Source organism: Puma concolor, chromosome B2 (assembly GCF_028749965.1).
Source record: "Puma concolor isolate L17-30 chromosome B2, mPumCon1.1.hap2, whole genome shotgun sequence".
NCBI classification, from domain to species: domain Eukaryota; kingdom Metazoa; phylum Chordata; class Mammalia; order Carnivora; family Felidae; genus Puma; species Puma concolor.
In genome coordinates this window covers 74,434,642-74,462,327 of record NC_141671.1, presented here as the reverse complement: position 1 = coordinate 74,462,327, position 27,686 = coordinate 74,434,642, and the positions used below count along the sequence as shown (strand labels likewise).

The 27,686-nt window shown below is 36.0% G+C and overlaps 1 long non-coding RNA gene across 2 annotated transcripts in view; it reads left to right on the top strand.

The window, feature by feature from the left end:
* The window catches only part of LOC147581052 (uncharacterized), a 325,942-nt gene that overhangs the window by 177,421 nt on the left and 120,835 nt on the right, over positions 1–27,686 (top strand). For both annotated transcript variants that reach the window (XR_015251360.1, XR_015251359.1), the window contains one exon: positions 245–330. This is a non-coding gene — a long non-coding RNA (uncharacterized LOC147581052). The remainder of the gene's footprint in view (positions 1–244; positions 331–27,686) is intronic.

Sequence of the window (27,686 nt, the reverse complement as noted above, 5' to 3'; positions counted from 1 at the left end):
TAATCATTATAAAATTCCTATGAAGAAGATGACATTATTTTGCCTATGGTCCAGGGGAGGAAACTAAGGCATATAGTAGTTAAAAAACGTACTCAAGTTTACATGTCTGTAAAGTAGTAGGACTAGAATTCAGATTGCGATTGCCTGGTGCCAAAATTCCTGCTCTTAACCACTCCACCCTAATGCCTCTTGGCATTATAGCAAGTACCATGATCACAATGTCTTCTCTCCTTCATCTCTCTAGGGTCACCAGAAGTATGCTGACCCACACCTCTGCAGTTTCTCAAGACAGCAGTCATTCCTCACTTGTTCTCAACTGGAGAACTTAAGGTATGTTTTTTTTTTATGGGGGATGAGGGCAGTTCTCTTTGTGCCAATTTCTGTGTAGGTCAAGTATGGAAGTGATCTCATATTAATATATACACATATACACACATATGCATACATGCATGCATATGTGTACATACATATACACGTATGTATATACATATATGTATGTGTATCTAATGCATATATATGAAACACCTTAACAAAAATAGTATTATTTGGGTTTACTATGTGTGAAACATATGACTTAAGTGGATAACCTTCTCTTAATAAATTGACTCAAAACTGTTTTATAAATACTTTTACCTTGTGTTATTCTTTCAATCACTTCAATTAGTCACAAGCTTTGCCATCTGAAAGTTACCATGTCCGATTTTGTGAATCAGTGTAATACGATGAATGTGGTCTAGTTTCTGCCTTCAAGAAGTCTACACTGTATTTCTCAAGATAAAACTTCTAAACAAATACATATTGGGCAGAAGGTAATGAGTTTTGTAAGAAATATACACATTAACTATTATAAGACTTTCATGGAATAGAGACATTCTTTCCACATAAAAATACAAAGCAAAGATTTCACAGAGATGATGAAATTTGATGTGGGCCCCAAGTAATTTTGGAAAGGATTTTGATGGACTTTGTGTATACCAGGACCTCTACTTTCAGAAACTTACTCAATGAATTTGAGCAAAAGAGTAACTTGCTAGAAGGATACTGAGAAGCACAGTGATCTCTAGGAATGCTAGAGAATCATGCTACAGTGCAATACAGCCAGATGTAAGACCTCCCAATCATGCTTTGAGAATGAGCTCCTGTTCATGCCACAGTATACTACTGTCACAGCAACCTTGGGAACACTTTCTTGCTATAACAGCCTCTGCCACCAGAGGAAATTCCTCCTGGTTCTTCTTTTTTGCATCGATATTCACAGATTAAAAAAGCAGGGACTACCACGAGTGTCCACATTCATGCTACAAAGGAAAAGAAGAGCAACTATCTGGCATCTTTCCAGTGAGAGGATGGCTGAGCACCTTGCCAAGATTCCCAGGAGGTTCAGATGCCCTACGATCTAAAGAGTGGCCACAGTTAGTCAAAGGTGGAGGGAGAATGGAAGAGTATTCCCTGAAGCACAAAAGGCATTAGAGAAAGCATCAGTATAAAGCTGCCTGCAGTGTCGCCGGAGAAATGAGCATCGTGTGGTATTTCTGCAGTGTAAGAGTCCGTGGAAAGGGTTGGAAGAAGTGATGGGAAAGCAGAAAAGACTAGAATGGAAACTAGGTCAGATTATAGACCTTGTTAATTATCAAGCAAAGGAATTTAGTGTTTTTTTAAAATCTGTAATGGGGAGTCATGGAGGCTTTGAGCGGGGGAGGGGGGAGATTTGGCCTGGCGCATGTAAGCCTTATTGAAAAAGAGAAATTTATTTGACACTTGGTTCTTTTTGATGCTAATTTCTGCTGTTAGGATTTGCTTTGTGAAATGCTTTAGTCTGAATTTCTAACAAGATAACTTGGAGATTTCATCTTCTTCCAATATGATTTTGATTTTGAATAATACATGAGAAAGAATGACATAAAATCATTTTCATATCTCATGTCTCATGAGATGTTTTAAAAAAGTCCTCATAGTAAGTGACATTTCAAAGAATTTGGCTGGTCTGAATATTAGCAGATGCCCCCCACCCAAAGTATGACCTAAAAGGGCATTTCATCAACTGCTATAAATTATAGTTTTCATGGGTCTTTTGGTCTCTTGGAAAATCACTTTGCTATTTCATTTTTTCTTTCTTCTCCTCTTCCCTTTTTTCTACCATTAAATTAAATTTGAATATGACCACTGTGCACTGTTGCTGAGCTCTAGTTTATTATCCATTTAAAAAATCTGTTCTTCTTTAATTTATGTGTATTATTTTACTTCATAAAAAGATTTTGGAGGGAAATATCCAAAGCAAGTCATATCTCAGGTTAGTAAAAAAAGAAACGGAGGGGACAGGTTAGAATGGGGACAAGAAGAAAACATGCTAAGTCCAAGGGAAAGGTAGTTTCTGTGATGCTGCTTCACATTGATGCAACTTGCTTGAATTTAAGGCAGAAAGAGAAACAGTGAAAGAGATTATCACCACAGTTGAGCTTCATAGTTTTGAAGGAACATTTTCTAAGCACTAAAATCTCAAATGTGTGACTTTATGCAAGGCACGTGGAGTGGTTTAAAGAGCAATCTCATCAACATTTTAAAAAATACAGAAGCAAATTTCACAGGATTAGTTATTGAAAGTTCATTTTTCCGTGATGTTTAGAAATAAACAACTTCTAGATATTTGTAAACAAGATCAGTTCTGGGAAATTAATACATGTATGGAGATGTAATTTGAAAATATTTGTATGAAGGAAGCAAAAACGAGCCTGAGAAAATATGCTGTAGAGGGTCCATAGGTAAGATGTTAGCTTTTTCATTCCTTCCTTCCTTTTTCATTTCTGACTCTTATTCATTTCTTCTGTTAGTAGTTATACATTTATACATTGGAACTATTTCTGATTAATAAGAAAACCATGGTGTCATTAACACATATGAAAGACTTAATCTATTGATCGTGGCCAAAGGAAAATGCTTTTAATCATAGACAAGTATTTTGGAGAGGAATTTCCTATCTCTTTAACTAGCTTATGATTACTTTTATCCCTTAATATACCACAGCACATGTGGTAAGCACTTATATTTTCTAAATAAATGACTATATTTTAACTGTCATTAACCATAATATGTTTTTAAGTTTTGTCTATAGGATACTTTTCTCATTTGCTTCATCAGATCTAATTCAGTTATAAAATAGCTATAGAGTGGTCTAAATGTATTTTCTTGAGATTATCAAATAAGATGTTTTCCACATTAACAATCATGGCCCCACTTGATTTCACTTGATGCTAAAAGCACTGTTGCATTGATGGAGATTAAGTTGCTAGATGATAGAGTTCCTCAATAAGGACTCCTGTTAACTTTTACTTTCCTGTGGCAAAATGAACAAAGACAAACATGGAAATAGTAATTTGGCTGTACTTTTTCAAGAGAAAGATCATTTCCAAGGCTTAGATAAATGGCACATGTCACCAGTCCTATGCTATATTTAATGTTTAATTCCAAATGAAAGTTCATATCTTTCTAACTGTAAGCATTAGACCTATAACAAACCTCAATTATGATTATGTTGCCCTTTCATTAGTTTTTTACTTCTTTGGATATTTTCTGTAAGTGACTTATTTCACTAACTTAAGCCCAGAGTTACTTCCTGTTTATAAAGAACTTAATGGAACAAAAATGGTCACTTAGGTTTAGGGATTTATTGTCTTAGGATGGTGACCAAATAAATTAAGCTTCAGTGGAATTGCAAAAGGAATTAATGTCCACTGAAGTTTTTAAAAATAGTTTACATATTTTAATCAAAGCAAGCTTCACTTTAAATTTAAACAATTTTAAATTAGTGCAAATCTAATTATACAATCCATATTGTAAAGACACTTAACTGACAGAACCACCCAGGTGCCCCTAGGTTTAACCCTTTTGTGTAGTGACAGTCCCTGGAATGTGCCTGTAGGGACTGTAGAAGATTATGTTGTTTATCTATTAAAATTTCCAACACTATCCTGTACCACTTTTAGGATTCTAAATACACATACACACACACACTTATATTATATATAAATTATTATTATTATAAATTATATATAATATATTGTAATATATATTGCAAATATTAATATGCAATATATGTTATATAATATATTTTATAATATATTACATAAAATATATATTATATAATAAAATATATAAATATATTTTAAATATATTTTTTAAAATATATATTTATATTTTTATACATTTTATATATATTTCACTGAAGTTTCCATTAGTGATCTCTCTACCAATATATATATATTGAAATTTGAAAGCTGGTCATGAAATGAAGCTTCATGTGGTCTGTTTACTAGCTCATAAAATACTAATGACTATCTTACACATAATAGTCTCTTAGTGTTTATGCATTTACTAGAGCCTGAGGCCTTTCTATGACATAGACTTTAAATACACATTTAGTTGAGACCATTCCAGTAAATAGAATCATTGTAATTGTTAACCTCTGTACATTCTATGTATTCATGTGGACAGAGGACCATCACAGATTGGCACCTGAGAAGTGTTAACAGTAAAATTGCCTTTCATGTTGACTGTATCACCCTAAATATCCTTGTGTTTCTGCTGAAAATCCATCTCTTTAGAAGTGTTACTGTGTGTGTGTGTGTGTGTGTGTGTGTGTGTGTGTGTGTGTATTTAGAATCCTAAAAGTGGTACAGGATAGTGTTGGAAATTCTAACAGGTAACCAACAGGATCTTCTACAGTCCCTACAGGCACATTCCAGGGGCTGCCACGATATAAAAAGGTTAACTCTAGGGGCACCTGGGTGGCTCTGTTGGTTAAGTGTCGACTCTTTAAAAAAAAAAAAAAATTTATTTATTTTTGAGAGAGAGAGAGAGAGAGAGAGACAGAGTGTGAGCAGGAGAGGGGCAGAGAGAGAGGGAGACACAGAATCTGAAGTGGACTCCTGTCTGAGCTGTCACACAGAGCCCAACGTAAGTGTCTGACTCTTGATCTTGGCTTCGGTCATGATCTCACCATTTGTGGATTCGAGTCCTGCATCAGGCTCTGCACTGCCAGCATGGAGCCAGCTTGGGATTCTGTCTTTCTTCTCTCTGCCCCTACCCTGCTTGCTTTCACTCTCAAAATAAATAAATAACCTTAAAAAAAAGGATAATCCTAGAATAAGCTGGCCTAGATGCTTTAGCAGACAAAATTCAGGAGATGGGAGCTGAGGGTTTTCCAAGTAGTATTCCTGTTATAGTGTCCAAGAAACTGCTGGCCAGTTAGTAGTGGGAAGGAAATCGGAGTAGATATCTATCAGAAAATGTCCAGTAACAGTTAGGAAGGGAGGAGAATTAAACCAGGGTGATTTCAATGTCAGGGTGGGTTCAGAGGGAATATCATCAAGAGGTATGACCTCCAAATTCAGAATTGAGGTTCTTACAAGGGCTAATAGGCCAGATGGACGATTAGGACTCTGAAGGCAAGGCTCTCAAAACCTGTCTTACCTGTTTTCAAAGTGGCCTGACCCAAGGTACCTGGTCTGGAGAGCCAAGTCAGACACCTGGGAAGCTGACAGTTTATGAGTGAAGAATGCAATTTTAAAACAATCTGTTCTTTGAATGCCTTCATGGGAGATGATTGATGGTTGCTTTACTGATTGTGGGGATCAGGTCATTCCTAGTTTCAGGGCTCCCTCTGCTTTCAACTAATTATCAGCTCAATTGTGCCTTTCTTATAAAGATGGCATTCACCATTTTTCTCAAACAGAAGATAAATGAGTTTAAACCATGTTTCCCTTTGGTAGAGTATAATGTTTCAGTAACAGCAAGGATTTTTTTTAACGTTTATTTATGTATTTTGAGAGAGAGAGAGTGCATGTGCAGGACGGGAAGGAGGTGGGGAGGAGGAACAGAAAGAGAGGAGAGAGAATCCCAAGCAGGCTTTGCATTGTCAGCTCAGAGCTCGAAAAGGGCTGATCATGACCTGAGCTGAGACCAAGAGTTGGATGCTCAACTGACTGAGCCACCCAGGTGCCCCAGTAACATCAAGGATTTTTAATTTTCATTCCCATGAAAGATTTTCTCACTGAAGTTTCCGTTAGTGATCTCTTTACCAGTTATGTGCCTGCTCACCACTATTTATTTCTGCTGTACTTACGATATATTTTATAGGCTCAACAACAAGTCCCATCTATGTCAGCTATGCCATTGCTACCAAATTGCTCCACTAATGTGATGTCCAGAGTGACCACAATGCTGCTCTGCCAGGGTGGGCAGCTCTGCTAAAACCAAGAAAGTGTTGATGGAGCAGAGGGGAGACACTGCCATGAGTCAGGAGGAGGCAGCATGTAGGGCTTTTTTTTGGATCTGCACTGTGCCATAATGCCATACCACCACCCTCTGCCACCACTGAGCTTGGGACACTACTCTGTTACATATGCTTGTTCTGATACCACTAAGAGACTGTTTTGCAGACCCTAACTCTGTTAGGGTCTTTCAAGTTTTATGCAAAGAGGTTCCTTCCTTTAAAAAAATCCAATTTTACAGATGAAAAGTGTATAATTTGAGGAATTTTCCAATGGCCATATAATATAGAAGTGATAGAGATATGATTTACAACCAGCCATCTGAATTAAGAGTGTCTATGCTTGAACAATTATGCTACTTAGTTCCAGGTAATCTGTAACTGAACTGAGCTACTCCATGGAAGTCTCTTCTCTTACAATGATTTATTTCAGTCCCTCATTAAAATAGATTCCTATTAAACCAGACCCACTTTAAAATATCCAGAAATACCCGACGAGGGCTTGATTTCAATAATTCCAGTATACGAATATTGGAAAATATTTATTGCCACTCCATTTTGGGCCTCTGTCTATTGTGCATTCCTGCAAGAGGATCATACTTCCTGCCCTTTGATGTCTGTCTTTGTTCACGTGACCAGCTTTGGACAATGAAATTCAATAGAATTTGTTTGAGCTATTTCACAGCAGAAGTTTGAAGAATCATCTCTATTTTCTCTCTATTTCAAGACCATAATGTACAGGTAGAATTTACAGCCTGGATCCCAGCATGAAAAAGATGTGGACCAGAGCTGAAATTGACTGAAAAAAGACATGCGTGAGGAGAGAAACTTTGATTTTGTAAGGACTTTGAGATTGTTTATCATCAAGCATAACTTAGCTTAAGTTGGCTGAGAGAGGAGTCAACACAATCTTAGATCCCTGGGAAGGTCACTTGCTGCCTAGGTCTCTTCTGGGTCTGATAAAGGATCATTCTTCAGAGAAACAATCATCCTCTCTGAAGATATGGCTTCATTCTTCATTCATTCATCACTCAGGTAAACGTAATAGGAAAGAGCAACTGACTTGGTTGTGGTACAGGGAAGTAGAGGAAGAAGTCAAAGGTGCCGTTCATGTTTGCATGAGATGCTCAATTACTAATTTGCCTTCTCCACCCTGCTCCTTCTTGGTCAAGTCCACCACAGTTGGATTTTCAATGATGTTGATTCATCCTTGAAAACTTCATGTTAACAGATCTTTGACCATAAAGTATGTAAGAACTAGATAAACCTAGATCTGCAAATTGCTAGCTTTGTCATCTTAAGAATGTTAACTATCAGTCAGATCCTCAAGATTTTCAACGTGGACTACTGCAATAACCATTTTCCTTGTCTTCATTTCAGTTCCCTCTAGTCCCTCTCACTCTTGCCCAGTTTGTCTTTGTAAATAACATATCTGTTTATATCACTTACTTGCTTAACATCCTTCAATAAGTCCTTATTGCCTACTAGACAAATCCTAAATTCTTTGACAAGGCACACAAAACTTCCATGAACTGGCCCCTACCTACACCTTCAATTTTATGTCTTGATGTTCCTTACCTGAACTTTGTGTTCTAGCAATGTTGAACTATTTGCATTTCCCTAGATGAGACCAGGGTTTTCTGTCTTCCATCTCCAAACCTCAATCTATGCTGCCCCCTCTGGCTTGTCTGCCCATCCACTCAAAACTCTTGCCTTCCTGACCTTCAAGTTTGTGATCTCAGCCAGAACTGCTTCAAGCATGTGGAAAAACCTTTCTTATTTCCCATTAGTTAGTGTATATAGGATTGTGCTTTCTTAAAAAGGGGGGGCGGGAGCGGGGATCCAAGATTTAAGTATGAGATTAGGGATGGCCTTTGCACAATGAAAAGAGGCAGTCTAGGCTTGTCTTTTCAGACAAGTAATGTTCCATGAGGTTCAATTAAACTCCTTAGTGTCTTACATTTAGTAAAATATATTTCTCTAACTAACTTTGTTTGTGATGCATATTTCTATCAAGGACTTCAGGCAGAAGGGAGCTGATACTCTGACTGTTATAGACCTGGGATGAAGTCATTATTAATGTCACCTAAACACACATTAAACTGTTTTGTAATTCATGATTTGCAGGCTTTCCCTCAATTGTAAACTGTGATGAGCTTCAAGATATTAAACAGGATCTTTTTTTCATCTTTGGAACTCTAGTGCCTAACTGATTATAGGTTATTTATAAATATTTTATTTTGATTTATCTCCAGAATAGAGTAAAAATCAGATTTGACTAATATTTACTGGATTCTGTTTACTAGACACACTGTATTAGGCACTTTGGCATGTTATTTTTACAGAATTTTTAGAAATTCTATTCTTATTTTTATTTTATAGCTAAAGAAACAGAATCTTTAGAGTATAAATTATATAAAAATCACACAATAAAAAAAGAGCCAGAATTGGAACTCAGGCCTCTCTGGGTCTGTGTTTTGTTATTTTTACCATATTAGAGTCTGACTTTATTACTGAAAAAGACTACTGACAGAAATACCTTATGACCTAATCTCTAAAAGGAAGAAAAAAAATGAACAGTTCAAAGTATTTTTCAAGTTTTTTAAAATAAATTTGAAACATCAGATTTTCAAGTTAATGCTCAAATCATACATTCAAAGAAACCTCAAGAATTAAAACAGCTTCTCAGGAAATACTACTTGAATATTTATAAATTCCATGGCTGAGCCCCAAGCAGAAGGCAGGAGGACAGGATCATCACTTAATGGGCTGGCTCCTGCCTACACACTCAGCAGTAATTGTCCCTGTGGTATCAGCACAGATAAAGCTCCCTAGCCTTCATTTTCACCATGGAGTAGCACTTGGTTACATGTCAGAAATCTAAAATACTCAAAAAGATACGTTAGCTCCCCCATTGCTCTCTTTCCATCTGTCCCTCGTGATTTCTGTATGCTTAGGAGGTGGCTTCCTACATGTGAACCTGAAAGCATTCATAGGTGACTGTCATTCAATATACCTGAATGATTGGGGGACCTCTGTGAGACCTCCTCAGTGCTCCAGTGTGTCTTGCTGTAGGCCTGAGAACCAAGTAGACACAGACAACTCTGTCAGCAGTAAAGTCAGTCACTTGGGTCATGCTGTACGAGGGGTTCGAGAGGATCAACACAAAAGAGCCTGGGCTGTAAAAGAAAGACACTGGCCTTGGGGTTTGACAGATTCAGCTTTTACCTCTGCACTGCCACCCATTCATTATGTGACTGTGAGGAAATGCCCAGAAGGCTCATTCCTAGACAAGATGGAGGCTCAGTGCACTGGAGACAACAGAAACACTGATTATATCGCAGTATTGATTCACACATATTTTTCTCTGATGGAATTTTCATAGTAGGTAGAAGGTCCACCAACAAGGAAAAGATTACTTAGTGGTCTTTCCTAAAGGCAATGATTGAAGGTTAAAGGAACAGTGTCAAGAAGGGCAAGAATGTTGAAACTCATTAAGAAAAAAAAAAAAAGAATAGAAGCTTAACATTTTGTGCTTTATAGGAAATCAAAGACTATAAACCAGGCACTATGACCATAAGACAGCAAAAGTCTTCATAAATTTTGTAGACTGTCCCAATTTGTTCGTTTAGTTATTACTTTTTTACCTTCTCCATTATTATTCACATGTAAGCCCTTAAAATCTGAAAAGGAAGTGGGGAACAAAAAGAAAGGAGGGAATCAGAAATGTTACATCTTACCATTTCAACACAGTCAGATTTGGAAGAAACATATCTTTTGGGATTGAGACATCTACAGAGAGGAGAAGATAAGGGGATGAATTCCCCAAGACCCATGGAACAGAAAGAAAAGAAAGAAAAGGAACTAAGAAATAACGAGGCTCATGTGAGACAACCAGGCATTTCTCCTGGAGGATAACTTGCCATCTTTAAGCCTCAGTTCTCCCTTTTTTAAAATGGGAATAATCACCGCTCTGTCACAGTGTTTCCTTGATGTTTACTGGATAACATATGTTGCACCTAGAATTTTTCCTATCACATAATAATTCAGAGCAGAATTGGGTTTGGTACAGTCAGCAAATATTAGTCCCCTTCTCTACAGTGAGTGTTTATTTCTTTATTTGCTTATCTGTGGTGATATTTACTTATTTTAAAGCTCAGGTCCTAGTGGAGTCTTGTGACTTTGTCTTTCTTTCAAAGGAAACACAGTAACTGGATGGACTATCTCTGTGGATTTGCTCTTATATGACTCTTTCTCAAGACCTCATATACAGCCATATCCCTCAAGATTCTTAGGAAAGAAATGAAATTCTTTAGGAAGTACCTGTACCAGTCTCTCTCTTTTGCAAGACCAGTGCAAGGGGACAAATGGAAGCTCATATATCTTATACCTAAACACTTAAATTCATAAACAGCCAACAAAATATTTTATAAATTATATTCTACTTTCTCCCCTTGAGAAAATATCCTCATAATAACAAAATGCATTAAGCAATGATTTTTACCTGATTAAAACTAATCAAAATACTTCAAACTACTGAATTTAATTTTTATTGCACATGTCTGAATGTTTTGTTGATGTACTAATATTCTAATGAGTAACTTCAAAAAGACAAACATAATCATAATTTATCATACATTTGTTCATAACATTTATTTTTATTGCCTTCATTTTAGCAAAATCACTAATTGTGCTGGTCAAAATCAAGATTTCTATATAATTTATGTTCTAATAGTTATGCCTAATTAGGCATCCATTACTAAATTTTAGATAATTTTGTTTAATGAGCTTTAGTTTGGAGAATCTGCCTTGTTGAGACAGAAGCAACTAGATTTGTCAAAAGCCATACTTAAAGCCATACTCAAATTTGAAATGAACAAAAAATTGTAGATATCACTTTAAGATATCACTTTAAAACACAATAATCAGGGTCATATGTGATAAATGCTTGGTAAGCAGAAGTGTTATGAGATATTTTGATTTCATCATATAGCTTTCTATATTTGACTTCCATAAGTACTTAAAGCACTATCTCCATCCATACATAATCAGTATTACACTTCACATATGTTTTCAAGGTTTAATGTATACATAAATATATAAAAATACATGTACAAATGCATACATAAAATTTTAGAGTAACATGAATTATTTGATATCGCAGATTGTTTCTTAATTGCCATTTGTAAAATTATGCCAATTTGTGAGTATCTCTGGAGCAACAGATTAGAAAATAAAGCAAGGAATGGATGTTTGCCACTACTAGAAAGATACACTTCTTCATGCAAGAAACCACATTCATGCAGTTGAAAAGAAAGGATTTGACCAGTTAATGAATTTGTCTTTTCTCTTACTTGTGCGCTCTGCTCATCTTCTGCCCTGAAGCAGCGTCGGCATCTGAGGTTTTCAGTGACTCAGCCCACAAACTTCCAGCTCATTCAGACACAGGTACTTGTCTGAATGGTGCTAGTCATAAGACGAGACATTTAGGGTTGTGGGTCATAGTATATTAGTACCGGTGCTGGATCCTGAGTGACAGAGAACCCATGGGCATCTCAATAAATTTTTTTTCTGTGTGTTTGTGATATGTGGGGCTTTCTACAGTAGTGATTCCAAGATAAGTATCCTGTGGAGAACAGTGTTATAGTGTTAATAAAGTGGTCAAATTAGCTCATTGAGGAAGTGATGGGGCCAAAAGTTATGAATAGATGGAGTGTGCCATGTGGCTATATGAAGGAAGAGAATTCGAGGCTGAGGGAATGGCCAGAGTAAAAACTGTGAAGCTGGAAGTGTGACAGCTGTGTTGATGGTTTGGCATGGATTCCAGTATGGCTGAAGTTTATGTGAAAGAGAGTGGTAGGAGAGGGGAGGCCACTGGAGGGTTCAAATCAGAGGGTTGATAGGATTTTATTTATGTATGACATCAGCAGGCAGAGTCATCTTCCTAAAGTATAGCTCTAATCATCTCCCCTCTTCTCCAACCTTTAATAATTCCCTACTACTTAAAAAATAAATGTATAAATGTTCATTCTTTCTAGGCTACCTCTTAGTCCAGTCCATATGCATTGAGATTTTGTTAACTAACTATGTGGGAATGTGTTTCATTGTTCCAAAGAGTATATGAATCATGTTATTGTGTTTATTCCTTTAAAGATAATTTGCCTTCGGGGCGCCTGGGTGGCGCAGTCGGTTAGGCGTCCGACTTCAGCCAGGTCACGATCTCGCGGTCCGTGAGTTCGAGCCCCCCGTCGGGCTCTGGGCTGATGGCTCAGAGCCTGGAGCCTGTTTCCGATTCTGTGTCTCCCTCTCTCTCTGCCCCTCCCCTGTTCATGCTCTGTCTCTCTCTGTCCCAAAAATAAATAAACGTTGAAAAAAAAAATTAAAAAAAAAAAAAGATAATTTGCCTTAGACACCATAAACTTGTATAATACCATTGCTGAGAAACAAGTATTATGCAGTTATTTCAATAGAAGTTGAGTGCTTAGAAAACACAAGACCATTAGTTATTTAACATACTGAGAGATGGTAGCTAAATGACATCCAAAGTGATAGAAAGTTTGTTTCTGGTAAGGAATAAAGTGCACAATTCAACTAACAAGAAAAACACCACAAAAGAACAAGGTTATAAAAAGTCAAATTGTCAGAGGGAAAGAGCAAATATAGTATCAAAATAATGAGATAGTTCTTACAGGCAGCAATATCTACTTCCACCAAACTGAAAACTTTCAGCCAAATACAGCAAGATACTGTTAGAATTTTAGTATTTTTATGAATAGATGGTTTAAACTATTTTGGATGCATTAGCTGCCTAACATTTCAACTGAGAGATATTTATTCTCTAACATTTCATTCCACATTAACACACTTAGAAGTAGAAACACCACTTTCACTTGGATGTGGTTATTGTGAAGCCTGAGAGAAAGAAGCATAACTGAATATGATAGTATAGAATAAGTAATCAACCATTGTTTAGTCTATTACTAGTCTATTAAGACAGTTCTGAGTAATGGTATACAGCAATTATTTATTTTCCCCATATAGTTTTCCATTATCTACATATTCTCTCTTGTCTTTTTCCCTTGTCCTCATCCCCCAGAGCCTTCAGGGTTTTAACCCTTCTCCTCTCCCTGGGGTCTTGAGTCTCAGGGTCAGTAATTTCCATTTGGAACTGGAGGTCCATGAGGAGAATGGGGCTTGGATGGAACTGGTAATATTTCAGATCCTTCTGCATGAGAGTGAAATATTTACAAAACAAACATATGGGGCGCCTGGGTGGCGCAGTCGGTTAAGCGTCCGACTTCAGCCAGGTCACGATCTCGCGGTCTGTGAGTTCGAGCCCCGCGTCAGGCTCTGGGCTGATGGCTCAGAGCCTGGAGCCTGTTTCCGATTTTGTGTCTCCCTCTCTCTCTGCCCCTCGCCCGTTCATGCTCTGTCTCTCTCTGTCCCAAAAATAAATAAAGGTTGAAAAAAAAATTAAAACAAACAAACAAACAAACATATGTCTTTCTTGTTAATATTGACTAGCTATCATGGCATAATTACAATGTATAATTATGCTAATTAAGTCATCCTTGCTTTTCTCCATTGTAGTAAACAGATTCAGTTCTATTATTTTAGCATTGCACAGGCTGGGACTTTAGAAGGGATATAGAAAAGGACTCCACACCAGGATGAGAAGAAAAATGTATTCAACTACATGTCTTATTAAATGCCATAGTGATTACACAAAAAATAATTTGCAGTCCCTTTTGGGTAGAGAAAAAATAGCTATGAGAACTTACAGCCATTATTTTAGCTATTTTAATATGGCTTTAAAATATTCTAATTGGTAATATTGAAACCATCAAATTGACTAGAAGGTTATCTTCACTTTGTGTTTAAATGTAGCCTTTCCCTGAAATACATAGACGTTAGAAATAGAAAATAGGGGCGCCTGGGTGGCTCAGTCGGTTGAGCATCCGACTTCGGCTCAGGTCATGATCTCACGATTCTCAAGTTGGGGCCCCGGGTCGGTCTCTGTGCTGACAGCTCAGAGTCTGGAGCCTGCTTCCGATTCTGTGTCTCCCTCTCTCTCTGCCCCTCCCCTGCTCATGCTCTGTCTCTCTCTCTGTCTCAAAAATAAGTAAAACATTAAAAAAAAAATAGAAAATAACTTCTAGTAATCACAAGGACTGAAGCAGTTCTGAATTGCTCACCACAAAGTCATCTTAAGAAAAACGACTTCTATGGAATTGCTTTAAGAATGTGAAATCACATACTGAAATAATTCACTCTTTTCCAAAGAAGAATATACTTTGTGTTTTGTTTAACACACAATGGCGCTTTATATAAAGTGATATACTAGGAAGATATGATGAAATGAGCAATGAAGTTGAAAGTAGGGCTCTTAGATTCTCCTCCCCTTGCTGCCATCACTCTCCTCTGCATCCTTCAGGTTGCAGGTCACTCTCAACACATCAGCTCCTTATACTGAAACTGAACAGGCTGGATTAAGGCATTGTTTTCTTGGGTTAGTATTTGGAAATTTAGGTTTCCACGTAAGAGTCCCAGAATGGTGAATAGTGGGGTATGGGAGGAGTGGCAGGTTGAATAGTGGATTCAATCCCCATGTCAAAAAGGCAGCTCCACTTTATCTTTTTATTTTTGGACTTCAGATATGATTTTTTTTTTTTTGGAAAAAAAAATTCCCCCGTTAAAACTGCTTACAAACCACAATTCTCTTTAAACTTTAAATTTAGTTTACATCTATCTTTATTAATTAGCATACAATGTTGATGTGTGATGGACATAAACTTTGTGAAGGTAGAACAAGTGAAGGCAGGCAGTAAAAAACCATTTCAATATAAATGAAGAATAAGTCCTTTAAAATAAACTTTTTCTAAGAATTTTATTCCATAAAATGTTTTCATGATCAAATAAATTTAGAAAATGCTGTAAATCTCCTTGAGATTTGCAGTGTACATTAACTGATTAAAGACACTGCTAAGTTTTATATTTTGTTCAACCCAGAGTTCCCCGGTCTTATTAGATGACAGAACTTCATTTTAGCGTATCTGTTACTCATTTATGGAAACATGCTGCCATAGGGAAATAGAAGTGAGGCAGAAAGAAGATACTTTATTTTCCACTGTCTCTGTAGCCAATACTTGGTGAAATCATCCAGAACATTAGTGAGCTTTACATTCACTTATTTTCTGACATAGACGTCTCAGGTTCTTGCTACAGCATCTATGCCAAATACTGACTGACATACTGACACAGAAGCTTCCAGTATTGGTTAAAGATGACTTAATGCAGAATACACTATACAGGACTATAGACCGGACAAATAATTGTGAGTTTCTTTTCATGTCATGTCTTTTTAATAATAGAAATGGAATCCGTTTACAGACAGGAAAAATACTTAGTTGCCATAAGAATGATACACGTTCCTTAATAAAGAAAAATCAACTGAAGTCTTCAGATAAGAAAATTCCACTAATTAGTGGTTTCACAAACTACTGATTGGTCTTCTGAACTTAAAAATATTAAATGCATTTAGCTATGAGTCTAATTGTGTGTTATTTTAATCAAGCTTTTTTCTTGCATATGTAGTGAGCAACAGCATTATTTTTTTTTTATTTTTTTTAATGTTTATTTATTTTTGAGACAGACAGAGTCAGAGCATGAACAGGTGAAGGTCAGAGAAAGGGAGACACAGAATCTGAAACAGGCTTCAGGTTCCGAGCTGTCAGCACAGAGCCTGACACGGGGCTCGAACTCATGGACTATGAGATCATGACCTGAGCCAAAGTCAGATGCTTAACCAACTGAGCCACCCAGGCGCCCCACAACAGCATTATTTTATGTAAACTAACATAAATTACTGTGATTGTGAATTGAATTATTCTACTATAGCAAAAGAGGTAGAAATGAATCAATTGCCAGTTCAAGAAGTCACGAATGTTATCTCTTTGAAGTTCCACCATTTTGTCTAGTAGTAAATATCCAAACAAGAATAATATTTAAAAATATTAAAAATTTTAGATAAAATGTTCAGATTATAGGAAGAGATAGTAAAAGATATTAGATTTTTCCTATCATAACTTATGGAAGAAATTATTGTTTTTTCAAAAAAAAAATTTTAACATTTATTCATTTTTGAGAGATGGAGAGAGAGTGTGAGCTGGGGAGAGGCAGAGAGAGAGGGGACAGAGGATCCCAAGCAGGCTCCATGCTGATAGCAGCAAGCTCAATGCAGGGTTCAAACTCATGAACCATAAGATTATAACCTGAGCTGAAGTCAGACACTCAGTCAACTGAGCCTCCCAGGTGCTGCAAAAATTTTTAAATTGAGATGTAACATACACAAAGCTTAAGAATACACCTTAGTGAGTTCTTAAATATGGATGCACCTGAGAACCACCAATGAGATCAATACATAGAACATTTCCAGCACCCTACAAGCTTTCTTAGGGCCCATTCCTAGTGGATACCCATCTGCAGCACCACTAAGATAAAGATAACCATTATTCTGATTTCCTTCACCATGGATTAATTTTTCCTTTTCTTGAACTTCATATAAATGAAATCATGTAATATGCCATATACACTTGATTTGTGTCTCACTTTGTCATACTGTTTGTGAGGTTCATTCACGTTTTTGGGTGGAGATATTATAAAAAATTTTTTAAACGGAATAAAAAAAAATGTAATGATGCAGACATTCCTGGACATGTCTTTTGTAGAACACATACAGTTACGACATAGGTAGACATGGGTGTGTAGTCTTAGTAAACAATGGCAAACAGAGGTTTTAGTGGATGCTGCATGTTTATTAGGAAAAAAGACCATGTGAATCAGTGTTATCCCATTTAAATGTTCTTAAGAACTCATATAGATTGAACCTCTTATATTAATTAGTTGGAGAGGACCCAGGGAAAAAGTGACATGTTAAAATTCATGTAGCTCACAAATGCCATATCTTTATCTGATACTTTCATGTCTTGTTTTTTTTTTTTAAGTTTATTTACTTATTTTGAGAGAGAGAGAGCATGGGAGGTGGGGGGAGGGTGGATAGAGAGGGGGAGAGAGAATCCTAAGCAAGCTCCACACATCAATGCAGAGGCTGATGTGGGGCTCAGACTCACAAATGGTGGGACTATGACCTGAGCCAAAATCAAGAGTCAGACACTTAACTGGTGGAGCCATCCAGGTGCCCCTCACTTCTTGTTCACTCCTCTCCCCCAGCCACCATTCCTACACTCCTCTCCTTCAGCTGAAGCATGACACATAGATAGAATTTGAACTTTCGAGTCTGGCAAGTCTGGATTCAAATCCCTTTTCTGCAACCCTCCATCCCCAGTCTTGATCATCTCCCCTGTACCTGATACAACTTAACTTTCAAGTTCTTGTGAGAATTAAATGAGTTAATGTACCCAAAAAGCCTGAAGTATAACATGGTCTCAGATTTTTTTGTTCTTATTGCTTCTACATTCTTTTGCTTCCTGAAATATATCCTTAGGCATATTACTTAAAGATTTAGAGACTTTAATTCTTTATTTTTTTTAAAGAAGCCATAATTCTATCTCTTCTGTCAATTCCATATAACTCATATGAAGATTAACTGATAATATAGTAAAAAAAAACAATTCTCTTCATGCAATAAAGATTCACATTTGGGAAATAGAAACAGCTACATCCAGGGAGGAATTAAAAATTATATATCAACTGTGCATATTTTATTTAGTGTAAATTTAAATCTGTATTCATTTTTCAGTGTTTAATTTCAGGTCAGGACTTTTCCTTTGTCTAAGGGTCTACTTTGGAATCCAGACTTTGTTGTGTAGAAAATACCTATAGGGTGAGGTCAGTGATACTGTTGGAGTAGGGACATCTAGGGACTATCCCTCCCCAGAAACACCTAAACACTTGTCAAAAACTGTAAAACTATCCTTACTGGAATGCAGGAAGATAGTCAAAAGTTTGGAGCAACTGAGAGGATACTTCACCAGGAGAAAGGTCACTGAAACAAGATAAGATGTTTTAACTAACCTAGATCTACCCCCTACCGTGGTGCACCAGCAATCTTGAAAATGACAGCCTATCCCTACTGTAAGCACCTGGTTCCAGAGGTAACAGAGTGAGTTTTGTTCCCAAGGAATTGTGCTTATCTGGTTTTGCCTAACCAGGAGTTTCCCTTTGTTTTGCTTAACTCAGAACTCTACAACACTGAACAGTAATAAAGCGCCCAAAAACAATAAAAGCCAAATGAACAAGCCACTGCTGTCTAGTGTGAAAAATAATGTTAGGAATAAACAATAGATGTGCCAAAAGCCTGGAAGGAAAAGCTGAGTAGTGAGGTTTTGAGGGAGAATAGGAGGTTTGAAAAATTGCCACATATACAGAGGAACCTACAGTCCTACATACATGCTCAGAATAGGACACATACTCCGAAAAGATCTGAGGAGCCCAAAAGCTTTCAACTGTAGCTGACCTTTAGTATCAGTGCAAGCTGGAAGTGTAGACTAAGACAAAGTTGTAAATGGCCTGGAGAAGTATTTAGGGAATGCCACAACACAGAGTCAATATGAAAAGACTTAGAGTGTGATTTTTAAATTTCTTTTTTTTTCCTTTAGTGTTTGCACATAATAAATGTTCACTTTTCAATAAAAGATTGTGAAGCATGCAAAGAAGCAAATATGGGCCATACACAGAAAAAAAATAATTGAACAAAAACGGTCTTAAGTAAACCCATATATTGGATGTAGTAGACAAAGACTTTACATCAACTCTCTTAAATATGCTAAATGCACAAATAACTAAAGGGGTGGGAAAACAATGGCTCAGTAAACAAAGAATAATCAACAAAGGGAAATTATGAAATGGAATGTAATAGATTATGGAGAAGAAAACTACAATGCTGAAATGAAAAATCACTAAAGGGGTTCAACAGCAGATTTGAGCAGGCAAATGAAAGAATTGGCAAAGTTTATGGTAGGCCAAAAGAAATTATTCAGTTTGAGGAGCAGAAAGAAAATAGGATAAAAAGCGAATAGAGTCTCAGAGACTTGTATGACACTACCAACCATTAGAACATACACAAAAAGAGACATGAGAGATATAGGATCATAAAGAATACTTAGAGAAATTATGGTCAAAAACTTCTCACATTTGATGGAAAATACATCTATGGAGCTCCATGGATACCAAGTAGGATAAGCTCAAAGTTATCTGCATAGAGATACATTATACTCAAACTGTTGAAAGCCAGAGAGGAAGAGAATCTTCAAAGCAGCAAATGAGAAATAACTTATAATGTACAAGGTATCTTCAATAAGATCAACTGATAAATTCTTGGAAGAACCATGGAGAACCGAAAATAATGGGACGACCTATTTAGAGTACTGAAGGGGGGAGGAACTGTCAGCCAAGAATTCTATACCCAGCAGAACTATCCTTCAAGAATGAAGGAGAAATTAAAATATTCCCATATAAACAAAAGCTGAAAGAGTTAATTACTATCAGGCAAACCTTAATAGAAATGCAAAAGAGAGTCCTTCAGGCTGAAGTGAAAAGGATGCTAGGCAGTAATTCAAAGCAATGCAAAGAAATCAAGAACACTGCTAAAGGTAAATATGTAGGTAAATATGAAACTAAGTATTATGGTATTTTGATTTGTAGCTCTTTCTTTTCCTATGTTCTATAAAATGTCTATGCATAAAACAATAATTATAAATCTGTATTAGTGGATACATAATGTATAAAGATATAATCTGGGGCAATAACAATATAAGTGGGAAGGATGTGAATGTATGTGTCATAACAGAGTTTTTGTATACCATTAAAACCAAATTAGTCTCAAACTGGATTGTTAACAAGTTTAAGATGTTGGGGTGCCTGGGTGGCTCAGTCAGTTGAGCATCCGATTTCAGCTCAGGTCAGGATCTCGCAATTTGTGAGTTCAAGCCCCATGTCAGGCTCTGTGCTGACAGCTCAGAACCTGGAGCCTGTTTCAGATTCTGTGTCTCCCTCTCTCTGCCCCTTCTCTGCTCATGCTCTGCCTCTCTCTGTCTCTCAAAAATGAATACATGTTAAAAAAAATTTTTTAATAAAAAAAGAAATTAAAAAAAAACAAGTTTAAGATGCTAATTGTAATTCCCAAAGTAACCACTAAGAAAATTAATAATAAACAAAAAAGGAAGTAAGGAAATCAGAATGAGACAGTCCAAAAATTCACAATTAAACACAAGAGAAGGAAGTATGAGGGAAATAGGAAACAATAAAAAAAGATACAGCATACAGAAAACAAATAACAAAATGGCAAGTTCTTCCCTGGTATTAATTACTTTAATTGTGTATGGATTAAAATCTCCAATTAACAAAATAAACCAAAAAAAACCATGATCCATCTATATGCTGTCTGCACGTGACTCACTTTAGATCCAAAGACATGAAAAGGCTGAAAGTAAAAAGGATCACAAAATAAATTCCATGCAAATAGAAAATTGCAAAATTCCATGCAAATAGTAACCAATAGAGAGCTACCCATCTATATAAATTTCAGATAAAATAGACTTTAAGAGAAAATTGTTGCAAGAGATTAAGAGGGACATTATGTATTGATAAAAAGTAACTTTATGAAGAAAATGTAATAATTATAAATATATATGCATCAAATTAAAAAAACCCAAAATATATGAAGCAAAAATTGACAGAATTGGAAGGATAAACAGGCAATTCTATAATAACAGTTGCATGCCTCAAAACCCTAATCTAAATAATGGATAGAACAACTAGACAGAAGACGAATGACAAAATAAGAGGATTTGAACAATGCAGATACAGAACCCTCCACCCAACAACAGTAGAATATACATTCTCCTCATGTGTATATGGACAATTCTCAAGGATAGACAATCTCTTAAGCCAGCAAACAAAATTCAATACATTTTAAAAAGATTAGGTTATACACAGCATCTTCTCCTACTACATAGAATTAAATCAATAACATAAGAAAAACTGGAAAATTCACAAATATGAGGAAATAAAATACACTTTAACAAAACCATTGGGTCAAAGAGGAAATCACAAGGAAGGTACCTTGAGAGGAACAAAAAAAACAATACAACATACCAAAACTTAATGGAATGCAGGGAAAGCATTGCTCAGAGTAAAATTTATAGCTGTAAATGTCTGCAGAAAGAAGAATAAAAGATCTCAAACCAATAAAGTAATTTTATACTGTTAGGAACTAGAAAAAGAGAAGCAAATTATACCTAAAACTAGCAGCAGGAAGGAAATAAGAAAGATTGGTGTATTACTCGGCAATCAAAATGAAATCTTGCCATTTGCAACAACATGGATGGAACTAGAGGGTATTATGCTAAGCGAAATTAGTCAGATAAAGACAAATATCAAATGACTTCACTCATATGAGGACTTTAAGACACAGAACAGATGAACATAAGGGAAGGGAAGCAAAAATAATATAAAAACAGGGAGGAGGACAAAACATGAGACTCTTAAATATGGAGAATGAACAGAGGGTTACTGGAGGGGTTGTGGGAGTGGGGATGCACTAAATGGGTAGGGGGCATTAGGGAATCTACTCCTGAAATCATTGTTGCACTATATGCTAACTAATTTGGATGTAAATTTTAAAGAAATGAAATTTTTAAGAAAGGAAGATTGGTGAGGAGATATATAAAATAGAGAGTAGAAAAAATTATAGAGAATATTAAAGAAACCAAAATTTGGTTCTCTGAAAGATCAAGAAAATTGACAAATCTTTAGCTGGATCAACTAAGACAAAAAGAATGAAGGCTCTGTTAACTAATAAAAAATGAAGGTTGGAACATTACTACAAACCTTACAGAAATAAAAGGAATTATAAAAAATACCACGAACAATTGTACATCAAAAATTTGTAACTTAGATGAAATGGACAAATTCCTAGAAACACATAAACTACCATAACTGACTCAAGAAGAAATAAAAGAATATTTCTTTTAAAAGAACATGAAAATACTTATAACAAGTGAAGAGATTGAAGCCATAATAGTAATAATAATAATAATAATAATAATAATTTAAATAAAAAGAAAACTCCCAAAAAAGAAAAGTCCAGAACCAGAGGGTTTTGCTGGTGAATTCTACCAAGCATTTAGACAAGAATTAACACAAATCATTCTCAAGCTCTTCCAAAAAATAGAGAAAGAAGGAATATTTAACATATTCCATGAGGCCAGTAGTATTATGATACCAAGAAGCAAATGTTCATGACCTTGCATTGAAAATTTTTCCTTAAATATGACACCAAAACATGAGCAATGTTTTCTCAACATGTTAAACATAGAATTACTATATGACCCAGTAATTCCTGTCCTAGAAAAAAACTCAAAAGAATTGGAAACAGGTACTAAAACAAAGAATTTGTACACAAGTGTTCATAGTAGCATTATTCACAATAGCTAAAAGGTGGAAATAATCCAAATGTACATCAGCAAATGAATGCATAAACAAATGTGATATATCCATACTGTAAAATATTATTCAGCTATAAAAAAAGAATGAAGTACTGATATATGTTACACGTGGAAGAATCTTGAAAACATTATGCTAAATGAAAGAAGTCAACACATAATAGACCACATATTGTATGATTCTATATATATGAAATATCTAGAATAGGCAAATGCACAGTGACAAAAAACAGATTAGTGGTTGTTAGGGTCTGAGAGAAGGTAATGGGGAGTCACAACTTAATGGGTATAAAATTTCCATTGTTGGGTGATGAAAAATTCTAAAACTAGTAAAGATTGCACAACATTGTGAACACACTTACTGCCACCGAGTTGCATATTTTAGAATGGTTAAATTGGTAAATTGTATATGATGTGTATTCTACCACAATAAAGAGAAATGAAAAAAAAACATGATGTATCAGTATCAACTGGTAGTTTGTGTTTTGTAAAACAATGGGAAAAAATAGAGAAACTTGGGAGGCAATTTGGTAGATCATTTTCAATATTTTCTTTCCACCAACCTTTCACAATTGCTTTGTCCACACATAACTTGACTAAAAAATTGGAAGCAAGCATATAAAAGCATTACAGTTAGTCTTTAATACAAGCAACATCCTCTTTTTGCACTTTTATCTTATTCATTTTTATAGAATTTAATTAGAATATGTAATTATATATTAATATATATGTTAACACACTTATTTAAAGAGATGAGACCAATAGTAGCTTGGAGAAGAAACACAACTAATTCTTTTTAAGTTTTTTTTTTTTAATTTATTTTGAGAGAGAGAGAAAGAGAGCATGCATGTGAGGAGGAGGGGTAGAGAGAGAGAGAGAGAATCCGAAGCAACCTCCGCACCAAGCATGGAGTCTTAATTCCCCACACGGTGAGATTATGACCTGAGCTCAGAGTCATCAAGAGTCAGAAGCTTACCTGACTGAGCCACCTAGTACCCCAAAACATAACTAATTATTTTTAAGTTAGTTATTAACACTAATTATTAATAAGGAGCCCAGCTTTCAGAAACAGAGGGAGTGAGTACATTGAGGAATATGCTACTAGCATGTTCTGGGCACCAGAGGCAGCCACCATTGTATTTTTACAGAGAGGATCAAGAGTGTGGATAATTCAGGGGTCGGTTGAAAGAGCTTCAATTGTGGTTAATATATGTATAGTGAGCTTTGATTCACAAGACCTTTTTCTCATCTACTATGTGAACCTTAAGAATGCAAAGATCTTACCTACATCATTCATAAATGGGCCTGTGGTGCCTATAAATAGTGCTTGCACATAATCAGTTCTTAATAAATATCCATGACCAAGAAATGACTCAACAAAAGAGTTTTACTCATTTAACAAGAGGGGATAAAAAGTATGTGAAAGTGGTTGAAAATATATACTCTCTATGTAATATGCTTTATATTTCCCTTCATTTTTTAGCCCATATCTGCCTGTGGTATATACTTGTTTAGAACATGCGCTTTCAATCAACAGTGATTTGTAAAGAGCTGCACAGTTCTCTAAGAAAACCACAAGACAAAATGAATGGCACTTTTCATTATTTTATAAGTAGGATTCCAGGGCCAACATTTTACAGGGCAGTAATAAAATGAAAAGATGAAAATAGGACTTACACAATATCATATACGTGTATGTGCCAACTTGCTTTTGAATCTCAGCATTGCTTACAATTCTGTTAAGACTGAAAGCTGTAAAATGCAATTGATATGGGTATATATAATCTAGCTTACCAAAGGGCAAATGATATACTTATATTTAAAAGGAGTTTCCATTCTTATCCCTGCTTTCAGTTACTTCAACTTCTTTAAAAATGCTTGTTTTTCTTGAAATGTTTCTTGTGTGGTCTGACCAAGTGTAAACGGTCTTCAGGGCAAGTGAGGGAGGAAAACCAAAATTACTTCAGCTATTTCCAAGTAAGGAAAACATATACTATGTGTGTCTTTTATTTTAATTAAATTAAGAAGAGATATTCCAGGTACCCTCAGCATTTTGAAAGTCATCCAGTGTGCCTCGCCTGGAAGCAGTGTGCATGGTGGAAAGAACAGGAACCTGGAACCAAAATATCTTGATTTCAGTAAAAATGTTTGCCACTTTTTGCCCATAAGATCTTGGACAAATCCTTTTACCGTGCATGGCCTTGTTTTCCTCATTAGTAAATGTGGAAAATAATAATAGCCTTGCGAAAGTGGTAGTAAAACATTAGTCTGATATTTTTACGAAGGGAATATCAACCTTAGTTGTTATTTTGCAAAGTTCTCACATATGAACACGAAGATTGTGCTGACTTCACAAGAACACATACAAACTAATTTCAGTCTCCTTGTTCACCTCCACAAAATTTCACAGCTTTTGGTATGGTCACATAGCCATTATTTTCCAAGCGCTGGTAAGTTCCCAGCGTTTTATGCTATGAATTATACAAAACTGTTAGCTTTATCTTCAGAATCTACCCGTATTTCAAATTAGTTAAACTACCTTACTCATAAATTTGCCACAGGTGGGGCAGCATTGCCTCAAGTTTAGGTCTGCCAATCTCTGATGCATCATTTACCCTTTACTTCCGGTTGTAGTTTTTTGCAAAAACTTCAGCTTACATGTAGGTTCTGGACTCACTGCAGTGTCTGGGAACCCCAGTTTGCCTGAGCGCTGAGACAGAAAACCTTCCAGAGAATGATGCTCACTATTCATTTTCAGTTTTGCTTTCACTACCAGTTTTGCCACCGCCATCTACCATTTAGCTATGGCTGCAGCAATTCCCATATGCACAAATACAAAAATGTGGTGGGTTAACCAAACTTCTATGTAAACATTTCGTAAATTTTTTTTTTCAACGTTTAGTTATTTTGGGGACAGAGAGAGACAGAGCATGAACGGGGGAGGGGCAGAGAGAGAGTGGGAGACACAGAATCGGAAACAGGCTCCAGGCTCTGAGCCTGTCAGCCCAGAGCCTGACACTGGGCTCGAACCCACGGACCGCGAGATGGTGACCTGGCTGAAGTCGGAGGCTTAACCGACTGCGCCACCCAGGCGCCCCGGTATGTAAACATTTTGAATACAGATGGTCCCCAGCTTACAATGGTTCAGCTTATGATTTTTCAACTTTATGATAATGCAAAAGTGATTCACATTCAGTAAACTGAACTTTGAATTTTAAATTTTCATCTTTTCTCAATACCGGTCAGCCCCTCAACCATGAGGGTAAACAACTGACATACTTCCAGCCATTCGGTTTCAGTACAGTATCCTATCAGTCATAGGAGTATTCAACAAATTTATTTATTACAAAATAAGTTTTGTGTTAGATAATTTTGCCCAACTATAGACACATGTGAGTGCTCTGGGCACATTTAAAGAGTAGGCTGAGCTATGCTTAGTAGAATAGGTATATTAAATACATTTTCAACTTATAATATTTTCAATTTACGATGGATTTATCAGGAGGCAACCCCACCCTAAGTCAAGGAAGATCTGTATAAAGAAGTTTCTTCTCACAGAGAGACCACAAGTGTAGCCAAGTTTTACATAGAGAGAGTGGCTCTTAAAAAAATATATGAGCCTTATTTTACTTTCTCCACAAGAGGACAGCTCTCCTTTCCGCCTACATACTTTGACAGAGCGTGACCTCTTCACATCCCTATGACACACAGACGTCTACTCATTATGAGTCACGGTCTTCTACTGATGCCAAGAAAGAACTCCATAAAGTAACACCTTTTTAGAAAAAAAAAAAAAATCAGCAAAGTGGAATTTTCAGCAAATGATTTGACCTCATTTTCACAGGACTATTTAAATTCTTCATCGAAGTTGTTTGAGACATTACCATTTTGAAGAAAGTCATACCAAAACAACTGCATTATTGAAATGGACTGAGTTTTAAGGCTGAAATTCGCTTTTGAAGGGCAGGATAAATGAAAGGAACAGATTTCAGTCAGAACATAATCCAATATCCATAAATAAAGCACTACTCCAACCAACATTATGGAAACAGAACAAGAAGGAATTTTTACATTCAGAAAATATTCAGACTTTCTGCAGCAGTATTTTTCATAGGAATAGATGACAGTGAAGTTCAAAAGTGTGATTCTACAACACTTTGATTTGGGCACGTGATTACTTTCTCTGAAGTTTAAGATATGTTACATCTTCACAACTGAGCACGAGTTTTTATACACCTAAAATGGCTGACTTTAAAATGTCATGCTATTGAAAACTTCTTTCAGAATATCACCAGGGAAATTAAATATTTAACAGAAACTCTATGTTCCCATGAATACATTATGAGAGAGCCTCAAGCTCTCTCTTGTTTCTTGCAGGAGAAAGAGTGAGGGAAAAAGTCAGCTGGAGCCAGACAGTTCATTGCATCAAGAACACTCGACACACAGATAAAAGCACATCTTAAGTATCTTCTAACCATTTCTATAATTCTCTTTGGTTTATACAAATTAACTCTTTTGGTTTGCTGAATGATTCTTCAGTAGGCAGTTTATTCAAAGAAATATGGATTTGTTTCCAAATCAGAGATAGAGTTACAGACACTTCAAATGAAATGGGGCCAATGGGTTACGCCAACCTCACACTCCATCTGATTTTATTCTGAATGGTAATAAAATTGTGGTAAAAGGTAAGAAAGTTTATCAAGGGAAAACACTGACCTCAGATTTCTCTCAAAGGAGATCATCAGGCTTTAATACCTGAAGATATTTCACAACAATCTTAGAGCTAAACTTTTTTTAAATTAAATATCTCAACTGGAAAAGGGAAGATTCTATCATTGGGGTTGTGAACTAAATAAATTTATTTTTTAAACTTAAAATCCAGATTAAGACTTTGTCAGATTAAGACACATCTCTATGAAGAATCACAGGGAAAAGAAGTATAAAGAGAAGGCAAATAG